A 24,646-nucleotide genomic window follows, 5' to 3' on the forward strand; every position below is an offset into this window, starting at 1 on the left:
CCTCTGAATTCCTTCCCAATCTTGCCTGCCACACTGGCCTTTTTATTGTTTCTCAACCAAGTCGCTGGTCTCAGTGCCTTTGCCCATGCTACTGCCCAGATTATTCATCTCTTAATAATGCCCACTCGAGTCTCTCTCTCCAAGTCACTTTCCTAGAAAAGCCTTTCCCAGCAGTGCTCCCTCTCCCTCGACTCTCCCATCCTCTGCCCCTGCTTTAACGTTCCCCATAGCATTTACCCCAATCTGGCATCGCCCATACTTTATCTACTTTTATTTAATGCATGCTCAGAGTGCATGCTCTGTTCAAGCTGAGTTTGGGGTCTGCTGCATTCTCGGCTGCCTCCCACACTCCTAGAACACTGTGCGGCACACGACAATCCTGCTGGAAGTATTTGTAGAAGAGATGACAGTTGCTCGCCATGGCACTGGAATTAACCATCAGCCCCCTTTCCCTGAGTGTTTTCAACTCAGCATACTGATAGAATTTTTCCATGGCAACTCAGCTCTGATTATCATAAGAGTTAACTGGAAAGTATTATCTCTTTACCAACATTTGCTTTATTTCTATGTCTGCCAGACAGTATCTATTCCATAAATCAAGGACCTGCATTTATTGGCAAAAATTCTACAAAATAATCACTAGGAATATCACAAAGTAGTCATAGAAAATCCTTTTCACTTTGCCATTACACAAACCCCTGTGTGGTTGTTAAAAGTGATCGAGGTGGTTTGGATTCCTAGTGATCCTACGTACGACAGAGCGAAACATTGCCGGGGCTTCAGGAGCATTGTGGCCACGTGTCCATCATCGCCCTGAGAGGCCTCCTTTTGGCTGACCCTCTACTTTATTAAGCATGATTCCCCCCCTACGGATTGATCTCTCCTGACAATATGTCCAGAGTATATGAGACTACATCTTACCATCCTCGCTTCTCAAGTACAATCTGGCTGCACTTCCCGGGAGAAAGATTAGTTTGTTCTTGTGGTGGTCCATGGTTCTTTCCAGAGCCTTCTCGAGTTCCCTACTTCAAATACATTCATTGTTCACTCTTCCTTATTCCTTGTCCAACTTCCACATGTATACGAGGTGATTGAAAATACCATGTCTTGGGTCAGGCGTCCTCAAACTAACCTCCTGGCTCTTCAACACTATAAAGAGGTCTTGTGCAGAAGATTTGCCCCCAAACAATATGTCACTTGATTCCTTTACTGCTGTTTCCATGATGATCCAAGCAAAGTGAACTCTTTAGCAAGTCCTCTGTTTATCAGGATGGTGCTATTGGTCCAGTTGTGATAATCGTGGTTTTCTGTTTACTGATGCCTTATCTATACTGAAGGCTGCAACCCCGTATTCCTCTGGCAGTTTGGCAATAAATGCACTTTGAGGGGAGTCCATGTAGGGGCTCTTATCCCCCAGAAAGTCTAGGACCTTGAAACATCTTGGTCAAGTAGCTCGGCTTTCCCAGAGCTCCTTGCAGAATAACTCTCGATTTCCTCAATGCTCTTTTTCTTGGGACTTCTCTAGTGAGCACAGATAGACCTGTGTTGCTCCAGTATCAGGGTAAGCGTGTGCATTAATGAGCCATCAGTGCAGACCCAGCTGCTAAGGGACATGCCACCAAGATCCGAGTGTGTTCAGGATGGGCGGGTAGGAAGCCTGATAAAGGAGAATTCCTTGGACCCTTCCTGGATCCTTGGTCCAAGCAGATTTGGGCTTGGAGGGGCTGCAGGAAGTGCATTAGATTAAGGAGCGCGGAGTTTGTGTTCTAATTGTACAATCACAGGTACCACAAAGCTTCCTCTTGCCTTCCCACATGCTCCTGCTGCCCTTTCCTTGGCTGTTCAACCTCAGAAGAGATGCAAGGAGCTTCGTCTCTGGCCTATGGGGTGAGGCAATTCTAGTACAAAGGACAATCTCTCCAGGAATTAATTATCTCAGTGCTCAGTAATAAATCTCCATCCAGGGAGTCTTTTCAAAGGCAGTGGAAACCTTGCTAAGGGATTGATGTAAATGACTTAGTGCCACAAAGTTTCTGGACTGAAGCTCGTATCCCCAGGAGGTAGGATGGCTCAATTGGGCACAGAACTTTCCCATCTCTTCTACTTGGCAACAGCAAAGTCAAGGGACCCCAACGCATCCTTCTCAGCCAAGGAGAGTGGCTGGCCTCTTGCTTCCCTTTCTGGGCCCTGCCAAGAGTGATATCACCTCTCTGGAGTATCAGCAAACCCTATCAGCAAACTCTACCCCATCCGTCACTTCAAAGCTGCCCCACATATGCTCATGCTGGTCAGGGGAGCCAGTTCCATCAGCTTCGTGCCCGCCTTTGAAAATTCCTCAGAGGATCTGGGGAGCTTAAAAGTCACTGCCAACATTGTTTAAAAAAATTAAAAAAAAAACAAACATGGAGGGAAGATTCAGTAGGACCCCATGATAGGAAAGCATATTCTTCCAGAGGTTCAGATATACTACTCCTCAGGCTATTGTGCTTGAAATAAAAACAGCAGTTCCGGTAAGTTTCTGGATTAGCACAGACAACCTTAGGACGGTGACACCACTAAGCCCACAAAGAAATCAAACATTCCTCGTCTTTCCTTGATAAAATTCATTGAACTGGTGTCAAAATGGGGAGTCCCAGGGTGGCTCATCTCCTAACCTAAAGGATGTCAGTTCTTACCTACCCAGTGAGTTATGGCCTAGGAACGATTACAACCAAGAAAATCCCAGGGAGCTCAGTGTTCTGTACCCTGAGCTCCTGGAGTTGGTTGTCTTGAGTTGGCATTGATTAGAGAGCTATGAACAACAACTAAGCTAAAGGCTGGAGATTTAAACCCATGCAACAGCACTGCAGACGAAAGTCCTGGTGGTCTGCTTTCATGAAGACCACAGCCAAGGGAACCCCCTGAAGCTCAGATCTCCTCTGTAACATACAGGGTGGCCAGGAATCAGGATGGAGGCGATTAGCAACTGGTTTTTGGTTTTGTGGTCACAATACTCTGGAGAGTTAGTGGGACTCTCTATGTTTCTCTGGGATGGAACACAGCAGAAATTTCTGGAAATGCTTGGCCTTATCCTGGCAGGTTGCCACGGTGTCCGAATTTACCAGTCTTCATGCCATATTTCAGAGGATCTTAGCGTAGAGAAGGGCCTTAGGTTATAGACCGCAAGCTCCTCATTTTGTAATTTAGCACAGCGTAACTGCAAAAGGGAAATTGGAAGCCTGAAGAGGTTCAGTGCTCCCTAGACATCTCACTAGGTGTGATAGGTAGGTTTATTGTGCCAACCTGGCCAATAGGAACATGTGGGATTAATCAGGTGGCAGATTGATTGGAAAGCAAAGAGATAAATGGCTTGGCAAGGCCCACCCCCCTCTCTCGCTTGCTCTCTGGTGATCGGACCAGGACCAGCATGTGGCTGCTTTAGCGAGTTCTCTGTCTCAACTTGTGAGTTATACTACCTGTGAGACAGCCAACCTGTGGATCATGTCACTAGAGCTTTTGAGACCTGCTTCACCATGCTGCTGGAGTATACATCGCTTGGCCTTGAGACTGGTGGGTCCTGTTGTCTTGCATTGCTTGAGTTCGATATCGCATCCAGCCTTCTTTGCTAAGCTCCTGAGCTGCTGACTGTTGGTGACCCGTCCTGCTGTGTGCTGCTTGTGGGCAGGTTCTGCCTGCATTGCCTGAAGGGAGACTCAGTTGTCTACTTCCTTGACCTTGGACCTGGCAGCTCTCGTGAGTTGAAGAACTTCCAGTATTTTAACTCGAAGTTCCACAGAAATTAGTTGAACTGAGCCCTCTGTATTACTGAGTGGACTAATAAGCTGTTATATTCCTTCATGCTATATAAATCTACCTACCTATCTATCTACTATCTATCTATCTATCTATCTATCTATCTATCTATCTATCTATCTATCTATCTACTATCTATCTATCTATCATCATAAGTGTCCTGGTTTTGTTGCTCTAGAGGACCCCGCCTAACATACTAGGTAACAAATAATAGAGCTGAACCTGATGTCCAAGACCTTGACCTAGCATTAGGGGGATACCACTATAGTAAATAGTTAAGAACAAGGGGGAGGGGTACACTTAATTATTTATTTTAATAATATAACCACCCAGGTTAAAAGGTTACCCAGAGAAACGGTCCTCCGTCTAAGACATAACCAATTACCGTCTGAGTCTGGAGGGAGTGCAGTGTTTCTCAGTAGCCAGAGGGCTTGTGGTGTGGCCCTTGGTGCCACATTTCCAGGTAATACTCCTAGAGCCTGCTGTCCAGCCTTGTCTGTTTTCTTTGTCACCCTCACCCTCCCAGAAGACCACCCCCTTCCTCCAGCCTAGCTTTCTGCTTTTGAGTCCTTGCTCTTCTCTTACGAGCTAAATCTAGCCATGACTCAGTTTCCTCAAGTATAAAATAATCATTGGAGCGACTTCCCATGATTCTGAAGAGTAAATGAATTAATTAATTAATGTAAAGCAGAGCAGGAATGTTATGCTCTGAATACATATGCTCAAAAAATGTTAGCTCATACAAATGTTAGGTTATACGCTTAGTAACTTCGGACACTCGGAAAAAATTTTTCTTAGATCTGGTGCTTTCTGAAAAAGTTTCAAAGTAGGTATTTTGGCCCCTGTATTAGGGAGGACTATAGTTTCTTCAAACATTTACCATGTGTGATAGCTAGGTTTTGTGTCAACTTGACTTAGCCAGGAATTTCAGTGGTTTGGTGATTAATACCTTGTAATTTTTCACGACTTGGCCTGACTCGATATCATAACAGATAATCAGTTGTAAGATTAGGGCGGGATGCCACACCCTCACTCAGGTCACAATCCTGATGTAATCAATTGAAAGGCAGCTTCCTCAAGGGTATGGCCTGCTTCCCACATAACTGGATGCTTCGAAAGTTTCTTTGCTCCTTGTTAGTCTGAATCCTGCATCTGGCTCATTAACCTCTAGTTCATTGGACTTGAGTCAACATCCTGCCATATTGCCTGTTGATCCTGGGAGTCATCCGCAGCTTATCATCTGTCCTGCTGACTTTTAATTTGTCATCTCTGCAGCCACCAGCCTGTTGTCTTCCTGCCAGCCATCACCCTTCACAGCTGTTCAAGAGAGGAAGAGCCTCCAGCCAAACATCTGACCCATAGACTTGGACTCTGGCTGCTTCTACACCCATGCAAGTCAATTTCTTGCTATACATCTCTCTCTCACACCAAAATATTATATATGTATATATTTAAATGCATATATATATATATATATTTCACTGGTTTTACTTGTATAGAGAAACTGGCCTGTCAAATCCCATTGTATAGCACTTTCTTCTCTGTGGCTGCACATACTGCCAACATATGGGTCCCCACCAGGTGAGACAGACTGGTCTCTTACCATTACTATAGACCCTGCACACATTAGCCAATGGTGACATACTTGGACACTGACCTTTGCCCTGACTGCCGTAGCGTAGATAAGCACAGCTCTTCCCGCATCCGATGCTGTACGCAATGATCACATTAGAAATAGAGAGGGAGACATTTGCTGGTGTTTCATGCAAGCTCACTTTGAAAGGAGTGTGGCCAAATAAATGGGGTCTATTCATGAAATTGGTGGGGGGGGTGTGCTTTTAAACCCAACAAGTTTAATTTCTTCCTCTGCAATCTGATCTTATTCCATGTAAATAACTGCTTCAGCAAAGAGTCATCAGGAGGAAGAAAAGAGCAAGACAAAAGGAGCCCTCCTCTGATGTTATCTGTGGTTGCCTAAGAGTCAATGCATGTTTAATGAGCTTTGATCTGCGTTTCAACCAATCTGATTCTTTGCATTATCTAAATGGAATCAGTTTCTTCATTCGTTCCTCTTACACTCTTATAAACAAAGATCCATTGCTACCCGGTGCTAACTACACCTGAGAAGCTACCAGAGAGTCACTACTGAGGTCAGGACAAGGACTAACTCTGGGGACTGTTGCTCGGTCCCCCTTTGGCAGGCCTGAATGTCTCTGGGGAAAGCCTGTCCGGCCCTGGCAGTTGGTGAGGAAAGGGTTAGGTGTCCCCGAGGTTAAAGAGGCCAGATATCATCTCACACACGACAGCTCAGGCCCAGTCTCTGGATTCTGCCACTCTAGAAGGGCAGTGGGTCAGAAGCTGGTCCAGGAGAGGCGCTGTTTGGTTTGTTTAGGTGTTGGTTTTCCAAGTGTTAGTAGAGAGAATTGAATGTGTGCAACGGGAGGGCAACCTGTCAAAGTTGAACAATTCCAAAGGAAAATGTCTACAGAGACAGTGTTTCTCAGTTAAGTAGATTCTGCCGAGGAGATGTGCAGCCTGCATGGGGACACAGACCATTCTCCTCGCTCACCTACATGTCTCTCCTGGCTGAGTTCACATTGGTGCCTTGCCTGTTGTTGCTTTATCCACTGAAGGCAGAGAGTGGATGCGATCAATCGCTATGTCTTAGACTTAGAGCAGAGGGTGTGAACTTGGAAAGAGTTGACCATTGGTTCCCACACTGACTACACACTAGAAGCACTTGCAGAGAGCATTTTAAAACATCTTCCCCAGAATAGTGCCAGACATGCTCATTAAAAAGGTCTGGGATGGGCTCGGGCCATGGAGCTTCTCAAACCCACCCACCCCCACTCCCTACACACACACACACACACACGAATCTACTGTGCAGTGTGGGTTAGAAACCAATGAAGTGGAGTCCTGCCTCAGGCATTAGATACCTCTGGCAGTGAAGGAGACTGTACACTAGATCCCAGAAAGATTGCTTCTCCGTTCCCTGAGTGTAACTCCAGCCCAGCCCCCCCCTCCTGATGAAGACACCCCAGCAATGAAGGGGCCCAGACGAATAGATGGCTACTCTGTGGGGCCTGCGGTTGCCAGAAGAGTGTCCTCTACTTTAAAACATGATATAGCTGGACTCATGATCTGCTGAGAGTGGCTTCCAGTGCAGGGGGATGAATGACAGAGAAATGCAGGACTTAAACAAGAAAAGAGAGGCCTAAGAGCCTTCTGCCACAGCAGAGGAAGGTAGGCATGGGTGCTGGGGAACCTGAGGCATGAAGGGCTGCCCACCCTGGCAGTGCTTCTGGATTTTCCATCCTGTGCTAGCACTACAGTGTCCACTAAAATGAGAGGCGTGGTCACAAATCTCAAGAGGGTGGCAGCAGCGATGTTCTTTCCCGTCTTGTGATTAAGTAGACAGTGGTCATTGGCTAACTCAGGGAGACCCGCGTATGGCAGAGCAGAACTGGGCTCCCTAGGCTTTTCAATGGCTACTTTGCAGAAATGGAGCATCGGGGTTTTCTTTCAAGGCACCTCTGGGTGGACTAGAACTGCCAAACCTTCTAGGAGTAGGCACACTCCGTAGTTATTTGCACTACCCAGGGACTCCTAAGAACAAATGTTGTCGTTCGGCGCCAGTGAATCCATCCCTACTCATACCAGCTCCGTGGACACCACAAGGAAGCATGGCCTGGTCTTGCACCGTCCTATCCCGGTTTCGTGTGAGCCCGTTGTTGCAACCATGGTATCAATCTATGTCAATCCATCGCAGTGAGGGTCCTCCTCTTTGTCACCTTCTCCAGGGACTGGCTCCTCCCGACATGTCCAAAGTATGAGACATGAAGTCTCACCATCCTTGCTTCTAAGGTACATTTGGGTTTTACTTTTTTCAAACATCCAGACAATACAAATAAAACCTACTGCTAAGGGTACTGTTTTACCCCCGCTTTGCTAAGATCGTGTACGATTCTAGGGTGGCATCAGGTGTATGTTGCTTTGTTTTGTTTCTCTTTGGGGAGCTGAGGGGCATGGGGTGTCTTTATCATTCCCCATGTCCCATCAGGGAAGTGTTACACCCAGCTGGCCATTGCTCTACACATTTCGATGCCTGCAGGATGGCTTTGCTAACCTGGTGTTCATTCTTGCGACAGAAGAGAGAAGGAGGCCAAAGAGGATCAGTATGGAGCCAGGTCCTTCCTTAGGTCTATGGCTCTGCGTGTTGCCTCCCCTCCTTCTGATGTGGGATCTACACTTACACGTCAACAGTTAAACTTCATTCTGTGGGTTGCTGCCTTTATGTCTAAACTGCATTAAGCCCCATCATTGTGACATAAAGGATGTGCTCGGTAGAGCAAGTACTTTGTGTGTTCAGCTGCTAACCAAGGACACCTCAGGAGAAATGTCTGGTGAGCTCTACTTCCCTAAACCCACCCACTGAACATCCTGTGGTGCACAGCTCTGTTTACTCAGACACAAATGGGGCATCGTGAGTTTGAGCTGACTCAATAGCAACTAGTTAATGGACAAATGTTAATGGTAAATACAACCAGATTGACCATTGTGTGCTTGTGCTAGTACAGATTAACTAGAGAAACAAATTCAGAGACACTCATATGTGTGTAAGAAAGAGCTTTATGTGGGTGCATAAGCAAATATGTTGAAGAAAGCTTATGGTGCCCAGCTATCAAAAGATATAGTGTCTGGGGTCTTAAAGGCTTGAAGGTAAACAAGCAGCCATCTAGCCCAGAAGCAACAAAGCCCTCATGGAAGGAGCACACCAGCCCGTGTGATCATGAGGTGTCGAAGGGATCAGGTATCAGGCATCGTCAGAACAAAAAATCATATCATTGTGAATGAGGGGAAGTGTGGAGACCCAAAGCCCATTTGTAGGCCACTGGACATCCCCTTACAGAAGGGTTGCAGGGAGGACATGAGGCAGTCAGGGTGCAGTGTAGCAACAATGAAACATACAACTTTCCTGTAGTTCCTAAATGCTTCCTCCCCACCACTATCATGATCCCAATTCTACCTTACAAATCTAGCTAGACCAGAGGATGTACACTGGTACAGCTAAGAGCTGACAACACAGGGAATCCAGGGCAGATGATCCCTTCAGGGGGTGGAAAGGGGGAACTGATTACAAGGATCTACATATAACCTCCTCCCTGGGGGATGGACAACAGAAAAGTGGGTGAAGGGAGATGTCGGACAGTGTAAGATATGAATTTATAAATTATCAAGGGTTCATGAGGGAGACGCTAGCAGGGAGGGAGAGAGAAAATGAGGAGCTGATGCCAGGGGGTTAACTGGAGAGCAAATATTTTGAAAATGATGAGGGCAATGAATGTACAAATGTGCTTTACCCAATTGATATATCTATGGATTGTGATAAGAGTTGTAGGAGCCCCTAATAAAATGATTTAAAAACAAAAAATAAGGAGCTGATACCAAGGGCTCAAGTAGAAAAAGAAGGTTTTTAAAATGATGATGGCAATATATGTACAAATGTGGTTGATGCGATGTATGTATGTATGGATTTTGATGCGTTGTATAAGCCCCCAATAAAAATGATTTATTTTTTAAAAAAGAAAGAGCTTTATATACAAGAGCAATTGAATACTGAGAAAACATTCCAGCCCAGTTCAGATAAAGCCCATAAGTCCAATATTAGCCCATGTGTCAGATACCAATCTATAAATTCCTCTTCAGACTCACAGAACACATGCAATGACACCGAATGCAGGAAGATCACAGTCCAGTAGGTGTAAAGCCTTGTGGATCCAGTGGCAGTGGAAGCATCTCAGTACTGGTGTGGGTCTCCATGTGGCTTCTCCAGCTCCAGGGCTCTAGCATAGCTCAACGTGTCTTATCATCAGGAAGATGAAGCAGAGAGTGAGTGTATCTGGCCTCTAGTGAGCTATTTATCTCTGTGACACTTCCAAATGAGGTCATCAAGCTGCGACCTGATTGACAGGCTAGACACCACCCCTTCACAAGTTGACACCAGATTATGTAATTGCCACAGTGCACAAAGATGAGGAGCCTTGGTCAGCCAGTTCTTCAATTCCTGTGTCTTCCAGCTACTTTTTGGAAACATTCGCTGTTGGAGCCCAAAACACAAACCCACTGGCCGTCTAGGCCATTTGTCTTCACAGTGACTCTATAGGACGGAGTAGAACTGCCTCTTTAGGTCCCTGAGACTAAATCTGCATAGAAACAGCTGGAGTCACCTTTCTCCACAGAGTGGTGGGTGCTGACCTGGCAGGGAGCAGTCAAACACAAGCCTCCACACTCCTGAGAGAGTCGTAGTCACGCAAGCCTGGAGCCCAGGAGAAGCTGCATCTTCTCATTGACTCAAATACTGCTTCTGCGGGTGGTTCCTTCTACCTTTGCTGGATTGACTTTTTCTTAATGAGAGAAATGCTTTTGCCCCCTGCCATGCCCAGGCAGTCAACGGCCAAGGGTTTGTCTCAAAACAGTGAGTAACCATCGCCAGAGGCTTTGTCACTGGAGGGACTCCTGTCTCCCTAGAGACCCCCTCACTCCCCCTGCCACCAGAGCCCTCTGGCTGCAGGTGTCCGTGCCCACTGCACAGTCTGTGGCGGGATGAGGACCCCAATGAGCATGTGCCGGAAAGACTAGGCTTCTGCGCAGGTGCGTCTCCATCGGGGATCACACTTTGGAAGCTAAGGCGATTCTTACAGTCAGCTGAAAGTGACACTTAGGAAGAAATACCAACTCTACAAGCGTGTGTGCAGGGTTTGAAACTGCCGGTGGCTTCCTTTCTCAAAGAGACAGAATTGCCTCTTCTCAATTGTTGGGTTCCTGTTGGCTGCTGTTAAGTACCACTCAGCATGAGCCCAGCTCTAGAGACGCTGTGAGTCCTGGAAGTTCCATGGAATCCGAAAGTCACGCTCACCCTCGACCCCCCACTTCCTAGGACCCACAGAGACAACATGCCACCACCGCCCGCCGTGTGGCCCTCATCTGCATTGGCACTTGGCCTGGAAAGCCTGCCTCTTCCCTTTGTCAGAGCTCAGCTCAAGCCCTGAATAGGTTCCACTCCCCATCTGCACCCACAGCACCAGGCTCTCTGCTTCGCAGCACTTCACAGGTCATAATGTCCCTTAGGGGTCAACTCCTCCAGTAGACCAGGAGCTGAGTCTGGTTTCTGCTTGTGACTGGATCGCCACCACCTTATACAGGGGTCGCCACCTAGCAAGGACTCAGTGTTCCACCAACTTACCAAGTAGCTACAATTCCATTCTCAGGTATGACTACACTTGCAAATCTTTGGTGCGTCAAGTATGGCCATCTGGCAACTATGGTGCACATAGGCACTCCCTCCCCATACGCAGACCCACACACCTACAGAAAGGCAATAGATTGTTGTTGACAATGACCATTGAGTGGACCCCAGCTCGTGTTGAACCCGCACCCAACAGAACAAAGTACTACCCAGTCCAGTGCCATCCCCATGATGGGGTGCAGATTAGATTGTTGCCACCCACAGGATCTTCACTGGCCGGTTTCTGGAAGTAGATTCAGGCCTTTCTGGTCCAGTGTAGTCTGGAGATGCCGCTGCAGCCTGTTCTGCGGCACAGCAGCATGCTGTGTGTGAGGTGCATTGGCGGAGGATCAAACCCATGTCTCCTGCATGGAGGGCAAGATGCTACCCCTGAGCCACACACACGTGTATGTAGACTCGCAAACACTGATCTCTCCTTTGTGGGATATAAATAGAGCCATAGCCAATGCCTTGGGGCATTCTTCCCAAGAGCACTGCCCACCTTTTCCCCCACCCCCACCCCGCACACACTACTGTTCTCAGCCTCAACATCCTCCAATCCCTCTATGGGCCACCATAGAAACAAGAAGGACCTCTGGGGAAGTGAACAGGAATACGAAACCACAAGGCTGTGCTTTGGGAATGAAAAGTATTAGACTAAATCCTCAAGGATCTAATCTCATTCTTGGAAGCACTTTTCTAAAGCCATTTGGGCAGCTGACAAACGTTGGTTCCACCTCCATTTATTAAAGCCAATCAGTGGCCATTTCAGAAAGGACAACTCCATTCTGTGCATTCCAGTGTCATTAGGCTAAAGGACAGAAGCGACCAAGTGCACTGGGAGATGGGCTACAAGCAAAATTGCCATTACTGCTCCCTGCAATTATCTTGGATGTCTGGGGAGGGTGGTGGGCTGAGTAGGGCTTGCTGAGACTCCACAAATGAATTCTGAAGAGCAGGAATTCCAGGCCAGAGTGTGTCTGGCTTTACTATTTACAGACTGGACAAACTTGAGCAAGTTGCTGAAACATCTGACACCAACTCACTGGCTTGAGTTGACTAGCAAGCGTGTAAAACAAGCTCCCCGGGTTTCCAAAGCTGAACCTCTTTGTGGAAGTGGACTGCCTCATCTTTTTCCCACAGGGGGCCTCATGGGTTTGAACCTATGGATCTTTCCGTTTGTCTTCGAGTGCTTTCATCAGTGTACCTTCTTCCTTCTGCAGACTGCCCCTCGGTTTCCTCCTGTGAAATAGGAATGGCAAGAACCCAGTGGCTGGCCCGTCGACTCAAGAGGACCCACGTGTTGCAGAGTAGAACGAGGGTTTTTAAGGCTGTGATCGTTCAGAAGATAGCTAAGCCCTTCTCCACCTTGCCTCTGGGTGGGCTCGAACTGCCAGCCTTGTGGTTAGTAGTGAGCACTTAACCGTTTATGATAGTGGATGGTTTCATGTCAACTAGACACTCATGGCTCAGGGTGGAAACGAACCATCAATCAAGTGGTAGCTTGATGCAAGCTGAGGGTGTGGCCTTCTGTGTGAGAGTGAGGGATTCTGGGAACTACCTCTGGAGCTTCCACTTTGCTTTGCTGCTTGCTGGGACTCTGTGTGTGCCTCTCCTCTAGGGGTGACCCCATGTGGACCGCGACCCTGACAGCTGTCAACCTGCCATCTGCTCACTGACCTTGGATCCACGTGACTCTGCACTCGCGGGCTTGTGAGAGCTCTGCTTTCTGCTTCACCTTTTGACGTCAGCTCCGTGGGTCTGAAGAGGCCCTGGCTAGCATTAGCCCGATGGCCTTCAGTGGAACTCAAGGTTGTAAGGCATAAGCTTGCTTCTCGATACAAAAGTGTTTCTTGTAAACAGATCAGTGCCACTGGATCTGTTTCTTGAGACAGCCCTGCCTTAAACACCCCTAGAGCCACCAGGAACTGATCACCTCTCTGACTGCTATCGAGCGGGTTCCCACTCAGAGTGACTCTACAGAGCCGGGCACAACTGCTTCTGTGCGTTCCCGAGATGACCTGTCCAGGGGAGAGAAATCCTCATCTTTCTCCCTTGGAGCTGCTGGGGGTTCCTTGTCGTTGCAGTTTACGGAGGGGCAGGGGGCACGGGTGGTGGTGGTGGTGGTGGTGGTGGTGGTGAACATGAGGCTTTCTTCTCCGCCAAGAGCTACAGCCTCAGAAATCCACAGGGGCAATTCGTTCTACCTGTCCTGCAGGGGCATCATAAGTCCAACTCAACTGCATGGCAGAAACTGAGAAGGATACCCACGTTTCAGTGCTGCCATAAGAAGTGTCGGAGTAAGTGGACGGTATTCCATAAATATTAGATGTCAGTATGATACAGAATGAGGTAAGGTCAAACAAGAAAATGCGTACGTTTCTAAAGACCTCAACTAGCTTCTTTCCATATAGTTATTTCAACCCAGTTCTGTACCACCGTGTATCCTCTCTCAATAAAACCTCTTTCTGAAGGTGTGCACTCACACCAAAATCCATTGTTCCACCCAACCCCCACGCATTCTGGCCCATGGTAAATGAGGTCTGGTTGCATGTTTTCAGAGCTGATGTAAATTCCGCATTTAAGAGGCACTTTGGGTCGTTTGGATACCATGAGTCAGAAGAAATTTGAGTTCACAGGATTGTTCTCTTTTGTGTGATTGAAAATTCCAGTAATTCACAGGGAGCTCTCTTTAAAGGCATATTCAGGTCCGGAGGGGCTAAATGATATGTCTTTTAGGGCATTCCTGAAATGATTTGCTTTGTTTGAGTCTCTTTTAAGAAACCACATGCAATTACATTCAAGTATTCAGAAGGTTAAGCCTCAAACCAGCAGATTCCAAGAAATTTAGTGTCCTGATTGACACCCCATCCCTAATTCAGCTTGTGGGCCTTTGTTCCTCCCCTAAAGCCTGACATCTTCAGAAAAGAATGTGGCCTGAAGTGTCCATGGCTGTGGGTATTCTGCAGCAGGCTTCTGGATCCCCCCTGTAGCACCCCTTCCCATTATTTGGGCATGTCTCTCGATACTAATCTGTTTTGGTACTATCTATAAGCAGTGCTGTCTGTAGAGAAAGGTACATAGATAGGCTCAGCGCACCCCTCCACCCTAATGATAGCGTCTTTGTGGAGTCTTTCCAAGTCCCTAGATGAGTCATTTCTGATCAAAAATATTCCGAAGCTTTATTCTTCAGGGTTGATGAAACCATATCTTGACCAGCTCACTTCTAACATACCTCCTGCAGAAATACTGTTTTGTGTTAAACCCGGGCTGGATCCCACCTGGAGTCTGTATTCTTCTAATTCTTTCAGACCGCTGCGACGTGATCATCCCAGTCAATCCCAGCTGTGTTCACTGCATCGATGAAACACCAGAATAGTATGGCAGAAGTGGAAAGAAACAAGATCATACCTAAAGGAAGCAGACTTCACACAATAAGTAGTGCTTGGCGACCAGAGCTAAGAAGTGGGGTTATTCTCTGACCAGTCTCAGTGCTGGATTCTTTGGAGCTGTCGGTGGTCAGAAGACTGACTGCCCGTGTAGATCCTGTGAGAGCTTTGACCAACCATTCCACAAATACCTATCAATACCTAGTCTGAGCCAACTTCCAACCCAGGCGCTAAGGATACAGGTTCAAATGCCTACCCTCACAAAGCTTATATTTTTGAGTATTAGAAACACACACACTATATATATGTATATGTACATATATATGGTGTGTGTCGTATTTAAGTATAAAATGTATGCTGTATCTGCTCAACATGACATTTGGAAAATAAAACTGGGCAGAGGTGTAGGAAACACTGGGGATGAAAGACAGATGATAGCAAATTTTTGAAAGGTGATCATGGAAGTCCTTCTAGTATTTAAGAATACATCAAGACCTAAAATGATTTGATGGGTGATCTGTGTGGAGATCGGGGGTGGGGGTGGGGTGAGGATTCTCATCCATCCTGGGAAAGCACAAAGGCAGAGCCCACGGCAGTAATTTGCAGGCAGGCGTGGTCAGCTCACCTGTGGGAAGGCCCAGGTGTGACTCCTGGACAAGGTGCCTCCTGCTCAACCTCCTGCTAGTGAAGCCTGGCCTGTTGTTAAGGTCCCGAAAGAGTGTCAGCAGAGCTTCCCCACTAACAGAGACTATGAAGATAAGCTTGGACATCTACTTCTGGACATTAGCCGATGGCAACCTGACTGATCAGAAGGATCGGCTCTGCCCCCACCTCTAGGGATGGTGCAGGGCCAGGCAGCATTTCTCTTCGTTGATTTTGGGCAACTTGGCAGCAGTTCACAACAAGCAGAAATGCGTAAGAAAGGGGTCATTCCTGGAGCAATGGGAGAGGAATTAACGTCAGAGAGGAGGGAGGGGGTTGCTTCAGCAAGGCCTCTGGGCCATTTCTAAGGACCATTGTTCACTCAGAGTGAGATGGAGCCAGGGCAGTGCTGTTACTGAAAAGTTCAGAGTGAGGATCTAATTATGTTGTTCTAGTAGGAAGGGACTGTATGAGGGCACAGGGGGGAAGCAGGGGGATCAGTGTGGAGAACTGGGACCAGCATCCAAGAAGGGACAGACCCTGGAGAGGATTTAACCAAAAGTTGGTATGCCTTGCTAATTGATTAGCTGTAGATTGTAGAAGAAAGAAGCAGTCGAGAATAACTCTGAGATTGTTTTGCCTTGAGCCCCAAAGGATTGAGTTGTCATTTTCTGAGATAGGAAAGAGAGTGGGAGGAGGTAGAAGATTTGAAAGTTGACGTGTTACATTCGAGAGGCTTATTAGGCATCCACATGAGATGTGGAGTAGGCAGTTGGAGAGATAAATCTGAAATTCAAGGAGAATTGCAAGTTTGGGACCTATTTTTAGGTTATATCAGCGTTTGGGGGATGACATTCAGAGCCATGAGACTGGCTGAGATCATGCAGGTAGCAAATGCAGTTGGGAAGGAGAAGACATTTGCAGACTGAACCCAGCCACGTGTGTGCATGTGGGGCATTTAAGGGGTGCAAGTCTGGAGGATTGTCTTGTTCATTCCTGTGCTCATCCTGCTTGGTTCAGACAACAGCATTTCATCCTTCCCCTGTAATAAAATGGTGTTCTCAATGTTAAAATTAGAGCTAACCCTAAAATCTTGCATCTTCTTTATAATAAAGGAATCCTTCATCATTAATTTCCAGAAGCAAATTCCAAATGTTTCTTTTTCAATGACTAAATTAGTGTTACTCATCCAGAGACAAGTACTCACTGAACACATGTGGCAAAGGGACGCTGTCCCGAAGCTAAAAATGAAAACTCAATTATTATGTTGCACTAAAAGACAATGGGACGTTATATTTTGCTGCATAGCAAATCATCCCCAAACTTAGTGGCTAGCAACTCCCCTTTATCATTTCATTGTTCCTGTGGGCAGGAAAGCCAGGAATGGCTTAGCTGGATTCTCTATCTCAGAGTCTCTCATAAGGCAGTAATCAAGGTATTAGTTGGGCTGCAGTCTCATCTGAAGGCTCAATTAAGGAGAACTCCATATGCACTCACATGATTTGGGGCAGAATTTGGCTCCCCACGAGCTGTTAGACTGGGAACCTCAGTTTCTCACTGGCAGTTGGCTGGAGGCTGCCCTCAGTTTCTTCTCTCATGGACCTTTCCAGCTTGATTAGAGCAAGATCCAAAGTTCTGGATTCGTGAGAGGCAGTTCAGAAAGCGAGGGCTAGCAACGGAGAATGTGTAAGCCACGTTATAGTCACAGTTCTTACCATATACAGATAGTCCCCAACTAACAATTCCCTCCTACTTTGATTTTTCACTGTTATTGTCTTTGATTATCAATGTCTTTATAAAGCTGATCTTTATTTGTCTTTGGGAGTTGGCCTGGGAATGATACCATTAGCAAGTCACATGCTGTAGCCTTTGAATGCATGGTTTCATATCAGGAAAGTTGTGTGTCAGGGTTGTCTCCTCCCACCACACTTGTTCGGTCTCTATGCTGAGCAAACCACCAGAGAAACTGGCTTATGTGGAGAAGAATGCAGCATCACAATTGGAGGAAGGCTTATTTACCACCTGCTTTGTGCAAATGGCATAATCTTGCTGGCCAAAGGCAAGGAAGACTTAAAGCACTTGCTGATGAAGATCAAGAATTGCAGCCCTTGCACAAGCAAACGTGGTGAAGAAAGCTGGTGGTGCCCGGCTATCAAAAGATATAACATCTGGGGTTTTAAAGGCTTGAAGTTAAACAAGCAGCCATCTAGCAGAGAAGCAGGAACCCACGTGGAAGAAGCACACGAGCCTGTGCGATCATAAGGTATTGCTGGGACCAGGTAACAGGCATCATAAAACCCAGAACAAACAAATAAACCAACAAAAAACATATTGTTGAGAAAGAGGCGACGGGGTGGTGGGCAGAGGGTGGGACAGAGACCCAAAGTCCATCTGTGGACCGTGGGACATCCCCTAACAGAGGAGTCACAGGGAATGGATGAGTCAATCAGGGTGCAGTAAAGCACTGATGAAACACACACTATTCCTCTGGTTCCTTGAGGCTTCCTAATCCCCCACTATCATGACCCCTATCCTGCCTTTCACTGCGGGCTTGACCGGAGCATGTGCATAGGTACAGCTAAGAGAAAAGAGCTCATGACCCACGGAATCTGGGAACAGGAATGAGAGTAGCAATACCAGAAGGGTCGGGGGAAGGAGAGGAGGAAGGTAGAACCAGAGAACCAATGGCAATGATCGACACATCACCACCCCAACCACCTCCTCCAGGGGGATGAACAACAGAAAAGGCAGGGGAAGGAAGACAGTGGTCAGTATAAGATATGAAAAAAATAATAATTTATAATTTATCAAGAGGTCACAAGGGTGGGGTGGGGAGGGAGGGCAAAAAGAGGAGCTGATACCAAAGGCTCAATAGAGAGTAAATATCTAGAAAATTATTTTGGCAACATATGTACAAATATGTTTGATACAACCGATGTAAAGCTTATTATAAGAGTTGTAAGAGCCCCCAATGAACTTATCTTTAAATTAAAAATAAATTGCAGCCTTTGAAGTTGTTGAGGATTTGTCTTACTTGGATCCACAATCAATGTTCATGGAGGCCACAGTCAAGAGCCCAGTGCATTGCTTTGGGTGAATCTGCTGCTCAAGACCTGTCAGAGTATTGAAAAGTAAGGATGTTACTTGGAGGACTCAGATGGGACTGACCCAAGCCATGGAATTTTCAGTTACCTCATGTGCATGTGAGAGTTGGACACTGAATAAGGGAAACGCAGGAAGAATGGGTGCATTTGATTTATGGTGCCGATGAAGACTATTGAGAGTTGCATGAACTGCCCAAAGTACAAACAGCTCTGTCTTAGAAGAAGCACAGGCAGAATGCTATTTAGGAACAAGGATGGCAAGACTTGGTCTTACATCCTTCAGACTTGTTGTTAGGAGACACTGGTCTCCAGAGGGCAGCATCCTTGCTGAAGTAGAGGGTCAGTAAAATATAGGAAGGCCCTCAACAAGATGGATTGAGACAGTGGCTTCAACAATGGGCTCAAACGTGAGAATGATCGTGAGGTTGGGACAGGACCGGGACTGATTAATATTTCATTCTGTTGTCCGTGGGGTAGCTATGAGTTGGAACCGAATTGATGGCACTACTAGCAACAATAAAAAAGCATTGTAGGAAGTACATAGTATTAATAATGAAGCATACACAAATAAAAGAGAGGCTGATAAATTCAGTTCATCAAGACTCAACCATGCCATGAATTGGGAACTACTGGGATGCCAGTTGATGCCCAACACTTTCAGTATATCTTTTCCATTAGAAAAAAGTCACCAGGCTCTTCTCGTGAGAAGGAAAGTGGACAAGGGGCAGGAACGAAAGGAGGCAAGGTGTTTGGGGCCCATTTTAGAGGCCTGCATTGATGGCCTGGGTCATTTTGAACACGAGTGAATGTACACCTTTACAATCGGGAGGAGGGAACCACCTTGTACTTTTAAGGTGCCACTTGTCCTTTGAAATTAGTCACCATATCTCAATGTCCTTCAAATTGCAAGTTGTCAGATCTTTAGTGAATCATGAAATGCATTTAGTAATCATGACTAGCATTAAAAAAATAATACAGAATCAATCTATGCTGGCATGCGACTTAAACCTATTTTTGTGATACTTTTAGATAGAGATGATAGAAAGAGAATTATAAACATCTGCTTGTGTGGGTAGATGAGCTCATTAGGATGATTATGTAAAATAATCTTTACATAATGTAAATATTATATAAAATATCATTTTCCTGAGCGTCATTGTCAAAATTAGTGATTTTCATCATCCTGATAATACTGTAATAGAGGCCATCCAAATGCCTGTACTTGGGAAAAACAGCCACCAGGCAAAACAACAACAACAAAAGCACACAAGCGAGAGCCGGTCAGACGAAAAGAAAACCCAACGCGCTCCGGTGAGCTAACAGCCGCATCGCTTGCCGGTTGCAGCTTTTTACCGAGTGCCCTTGCGGGACTGTAAAAAGTCATCAAGAAGAGACTGTAATGCCCTGAACAGACATGACAGATATGACATCTTGCCTCTGTAGAGGCAAAGCAGACACACCGCAAACTAATGAAAATACTCTCTACAGCCCTACACGTCCTGAAAGGTCAGGAGCAAGAATTTCTCTGGCAAAAAAAAAAGGCAGCTGTGACTGCCTGGAATCAGTAGGCCGGCTCACGATGGATGGGGCTGTTTTCCAGCTGCGACAACCCTTTCCTCTTTCGGGAGAGAGCCACCATGGACAGATTGATCTCTCAGCCCCAAAGAATGAGGTCAGTCCTCTCCCCAAGGCCTTGACTGTTTGTAGCCTGCCATCCCATCATTGTCACCCGGACAGCCGGGAATCACAACTTCTCCAGGGATTCCCAGTTGGTAGGACCCAAATGATTGTCCAGTGGCAGCAAGCCATTCACCTGAAACATCCCGTTTGCTACCTGTGCTCAGGTTCTGCTGCCGGGAGAGCAAGGCACGGTCTGCATCTCTCAGTCATCCTTATCAGCCAGACAGCAAACAAGCCAAGTTTCGGTGACAGAGTCCAGATTTGAAAAACGCATCGTCTCCTGATGTTTCACATTTTCCACAGTGCTGCGCTGCCGTTCTTCCTGGTTTCATGTGAGAATGCTTGGGATCGCATGAAACCCAAGCCAGGAACTGGTGAGACACGCTGAAAGTCAGGGCATCTTGGCAGTGCTGGCTGCGTGGGGGAAGGACGGCTCAGTAAGAGCATGTGCAACCTATTACCATGAGCTTTCAGGGGAGAGGCGAGGAGAAGGCAGGGGAGCCGAGGTGGAAGTGCTCACTTTGTGGTTTGCTGCAGAGCTCTGGGCGCCACTAATTCTTAGAGATGAAAAGGGCTAGGCATTTTGGAGCTTTGCGTCAAGTGAAATTGGAAGTATTTCTGTATTTTCATTTAGCATTTAATGACCATAGCCTAAACAATTTTATTTAAGGTTGGATGACATCCCAAAATGCTTATTGTTCTACCCATCTCATTTGTTATAGATATAAAATCACAGCATAGGAGCCTGCGTGTGGAACATTGTTTACTGACAAAGTATGTTATTCATTAGTTATTTCCAAAACAGCTTTGACGTTAAATTGGGGGTTGTGGCTAGGTTTCAGATCAACTTGAAATGGGTGGGTGGGTGGGGGTGAGGGAGAGGGCTCTCCTCCTACTTTGTGTAAAACACAGAGCTCCATTTCTGAGGGCTTTTTATGCATTACCCCAATCCGAACCCACTGCCATGGAGTCCATTCTGATTCATGTGACTCCATATGGGCTTTCTGAGGCAATGGAAGCAGAAAGCGCCCCCTTTCTCCTGTGGAACAGCTAGTGGGTTTGAACTGCTGACCTTGTGCTTAGTAGTCTAATGCTTACCTGGCAGTGCCACCAGAGCTCTTTCGATGTGACAAAGTCTGAGAAATGTAGCATGAGGATTATTTGTCCTGGAGAGTGAAATAGATGGACCAAGCTACCCTTCTACTTGAAGGTACCTGGTTATGTCAAAGCAGCCCTGGTGGCACAGTGGGTCGCCTACTAACTGAAAGGTCGGCAGTTCAAATTCACCTCCCACTTAGAGAGAAAAAGATGAGGTTCTCTTGTAAAATCTCAGAAAATGGAAGGTAGCCATTCTACACTATACTATAGGGTCATTATGATCTGGAATCAACTTGACAGTATTGTGCTTATTGGGTTAGTCTTGTCATGATTGTTGTTTGTGATCTTGCTAGGGAAACAAAGCATGCGGGCAAAACCAGCTGTTGCTGCTGCTCAAGTTTGGGGCTCTTTTTAAAGTATACAGATGTAGATTAATATTGCATTCATATTTTGAATAGTGTTAGATTTAGACAAACCTTATATATATTTAGAAGCGAGCAAAGGGTAACCTACCTGATCTATCCATTAGGAATGCTTTGGGTTGCAAGTTATAGAGAGTCCAACGAGGTCAAGTTCAAAGAAGAGGGAATTCCTTTTCCTCATATGACAAGATATCCTGAGGTAGGTCAGTATCCAAAGCTTATCAGTATGATAACAAGAACTCAACACTGTTTCTTTGTTCCATTCAACTCCACCATCCTGAAAGCATTAGTTTATTGCTCCACAGCTGCAAGATGATTGTTGTGTCTCCCAACAGCACATCCACATGAAAGGCATGAAAAAGAAGACATGGAATGACATTAGCTGCCTCTGTCCACTTTATCTGGAATCCTAGCAACTTCACAGAGCTCTGTTTGTATGTCAGGAGCCACAATTGAATGTGCCAAAATCTAGTTTTGAGGGAGGCTGAAAAAGCACGTTTATTTAGCATTTCCGTTCTCTAGTGTGTGAGTGGGCAAGGGGGAGGAGCTTGGGAATGGAGGTTGGATCCACAGTGAAGGGCATGAGGGAGACACTGCTCACCACAACAATCCATTCGCAGAAATAGCAGGGAGGCTGGGAAGCGTAACAGTTAAGTCAATCCTGGGGACTGAGGGATTGGAGTATCACCCAGGACCTCTGCTCTTTCCCAGAAATAGATGGTACTGTTCATCTATATTAGTGGACAGCGAGGTTTTCAAAAGCTAATGAGGAAATCCCACACTGTGCGCTGTTACTGTGCAGGACACTAAAGCCAAGACGGAGTTTCAAAGTAATACTTACCACCCAAAAGTTCAATACATTTAAAAAGAAATAAGATGTGTTGCCATCATGATTGTATGCAGCAAAAACAAACAAAACACTGCCATTGAGTGGATTCTGACGCATTGCGACCCTATGGGGCAGGGTAGAACCGTTACTGTGGATTTCCAAGACGGTATCTGTACAGGAGTAGAAAGCCCCGCCTTTGTCTCATGGAGCAGCTGGTAGTTTCAAACTTCTCACTTTGCTGTTAGGTGCCATTGAGTCCGTGCCAATCCATCGAACCCCATGCAGGACAGAATAAAGCACGGCCCCAGGCCGGCACCGTGTCAGCCACAGGGTCCATCCATCTCATCGGGGGCCTTCCTCTTGTTCGCTGGCCCTCCACTTTACCACACCCGATGTCCTTCTGCAGGGACTGGCCCCTCCTGATAGCGTGTCCAGAGTTTGCAAGATGCAGTCTCACCATCCTGGCCCTCAGGAGCACACAGGTCATCCTTCTACCAAGACAGGTTTGTTTGTTTCAAAATCGACTAATGGAATGAATGAAAGGTTACCAACTATTTCTCTTACAGGAACAAACTAGAAGGGGAGGAAGAACAAGGGACCCTGAAAACATCGATGGGCGGTTAAAAGCATAGAAAGTTGGAAAGGAATGCAATATTGTGTTACTTATCGGCATAATGGTGTCGAGGCAGCAGAAACCCAGGAGTGGAGTTTAGGACATGGAAGCAGGGGCAGGCGACAGAGAGGAGGGAGAACAGAGGCGACAGGGGTGGGAATGAAGACCGCAAAAAAGCCAGAGGAAATCCACAATCTTTTTTGTGTTTTTTAAAGTGGCGAATCAGAATGAAGCCAAGCCCATACGGGTTGAAAGGAGATGAAGGAAAGCAAGCGTCACCGCGGAAGGCTGCCAGCAGGCTTTTTGGGCCGGTGCTTGTCAACGGGTTCTGAAGTTGAGAGTGAGCAGAGATAGGGAAGACGGTTAAATATCTGAAAGGGGTTGTCATCTGGCAGACTGGATTCCACTGTGCTCGTGAGAACCAAACAACACGTAGGGTTCGGCGTAAGCATCATCTTCTAAACAGTAGTCTCTATAGGGCTGTGTTGGTACTTTAGTGATATGTAATGTCAATATTTCTGGACAACCGTGGCTTTGGAATCTGCTCAGAAATGGCTTTCTAGTCTAAAGCAGAACCGGCTTTCCACTGCTGTTAATGCCAGCAAGTCAGTTCCAACCCATAGAGACCGTATGCACAACAGAACGAAACACTTCCGGTCCTACGCCATCCTCCCAGTGTCCCTACGCCTGAGCCATTGTTGCAGCCACTGTGTCCATCCATCTCATCGAGAGCCCTCCTCTTAGTCCCAGCCCCGCCACTTTTCCAAGAATGTTGTCCTTCTCCAGGGACTGGGCTGTCCTGACAATATGTCCAAAGTATGTAGGAAGAACCTTGCCGTCCTTGTCTCAAGGTGCACTTCTTCTAAGCCTGGCTTTTCGTTCAGCCAGGCCAATTATCTGGGCAGAAACTATTGTCCTCACATGGGTTTATGCTATAGAACCGAACGACCAGTTCTTCGACTCTGCCAATAACTAACTCTCGCCCCAGTCCCACTTTGACAGAAACGGAGAACACTGCCCTTCCAGGAGAGTCTGAGACTTTAAAGGTGTGATTTCCAAGTTGCAGCGAGGTTGTGTGCATATAATGGCGCACAGCTCAGCAATAGCTCCATGACAGGTTCCCTGATGGCTTGAAGAACGCTGTTTGGAAGTGACAGTGGGACAGGGATGTGAAATGCAATTTGCATTCCCATTCCTAGAGAAGGCCTTGCAAATTCTTTATCCCAAAGGAAAACATGTCCTCTTTTTCCTTAAGCTTATAAACTCAATCGACTCTGCTTGGAAATTAACATGCATTCCTGAAAACTGTATTTTAATGTTTATGTGTGTGTGCTATTACCAAATAAACAATCTTAAGAATAAGAAGCCATATCTCTGCCTCACACTGTTGGGGAGACGGGCCCATGTGGCTGGTTCTTTCTGTGAGACTTAGACCATCAAAATATCCAGGTGTGCCGACCTAAGGAATCTGACAATCCCGCCGGAATCTCTGAATATCAATATTGGATGAATAACTCACACTTGAGCAAGTGTATTAGTAGAGAGATGATCTTGGGACCCAAAACCACTTCAGGGCTAGGGTTAGGATTTCCCAAAGTGTGCATTAAGGTGACCATGCAGATGAAAATACAAGACACTCTCTTGTATTTTGTGATTAGGGTCGGCCTGGGGGACAGTGTAAGAGTCCTTGGAGACTTTTCACGCATGAGCTTGGTGAGGTCTGGGCAGAATGTAGGTTTAAATCGCTTTCTCCACATGCTTTCCCCACACTATTCCCTGTGGTTCCCTC

The sequence above is a fragment of the Tenrec ecaudatus genome, chromosome 2 (genome assembly GCF_050624435.1).
Source record: "Tenrec ecaudatus isolate mTenEca1 chromosome 2, mTenEca1.hap1, whole genome shotgun sequence".
Classification (NCBI taxonomy): domain Eukaryota; kingdom Metazoa; phylum Chordata; class Mammalia; order Afrosoricida; family Tenrecidae; genus Tenrec; species Tenrec ecaudatus.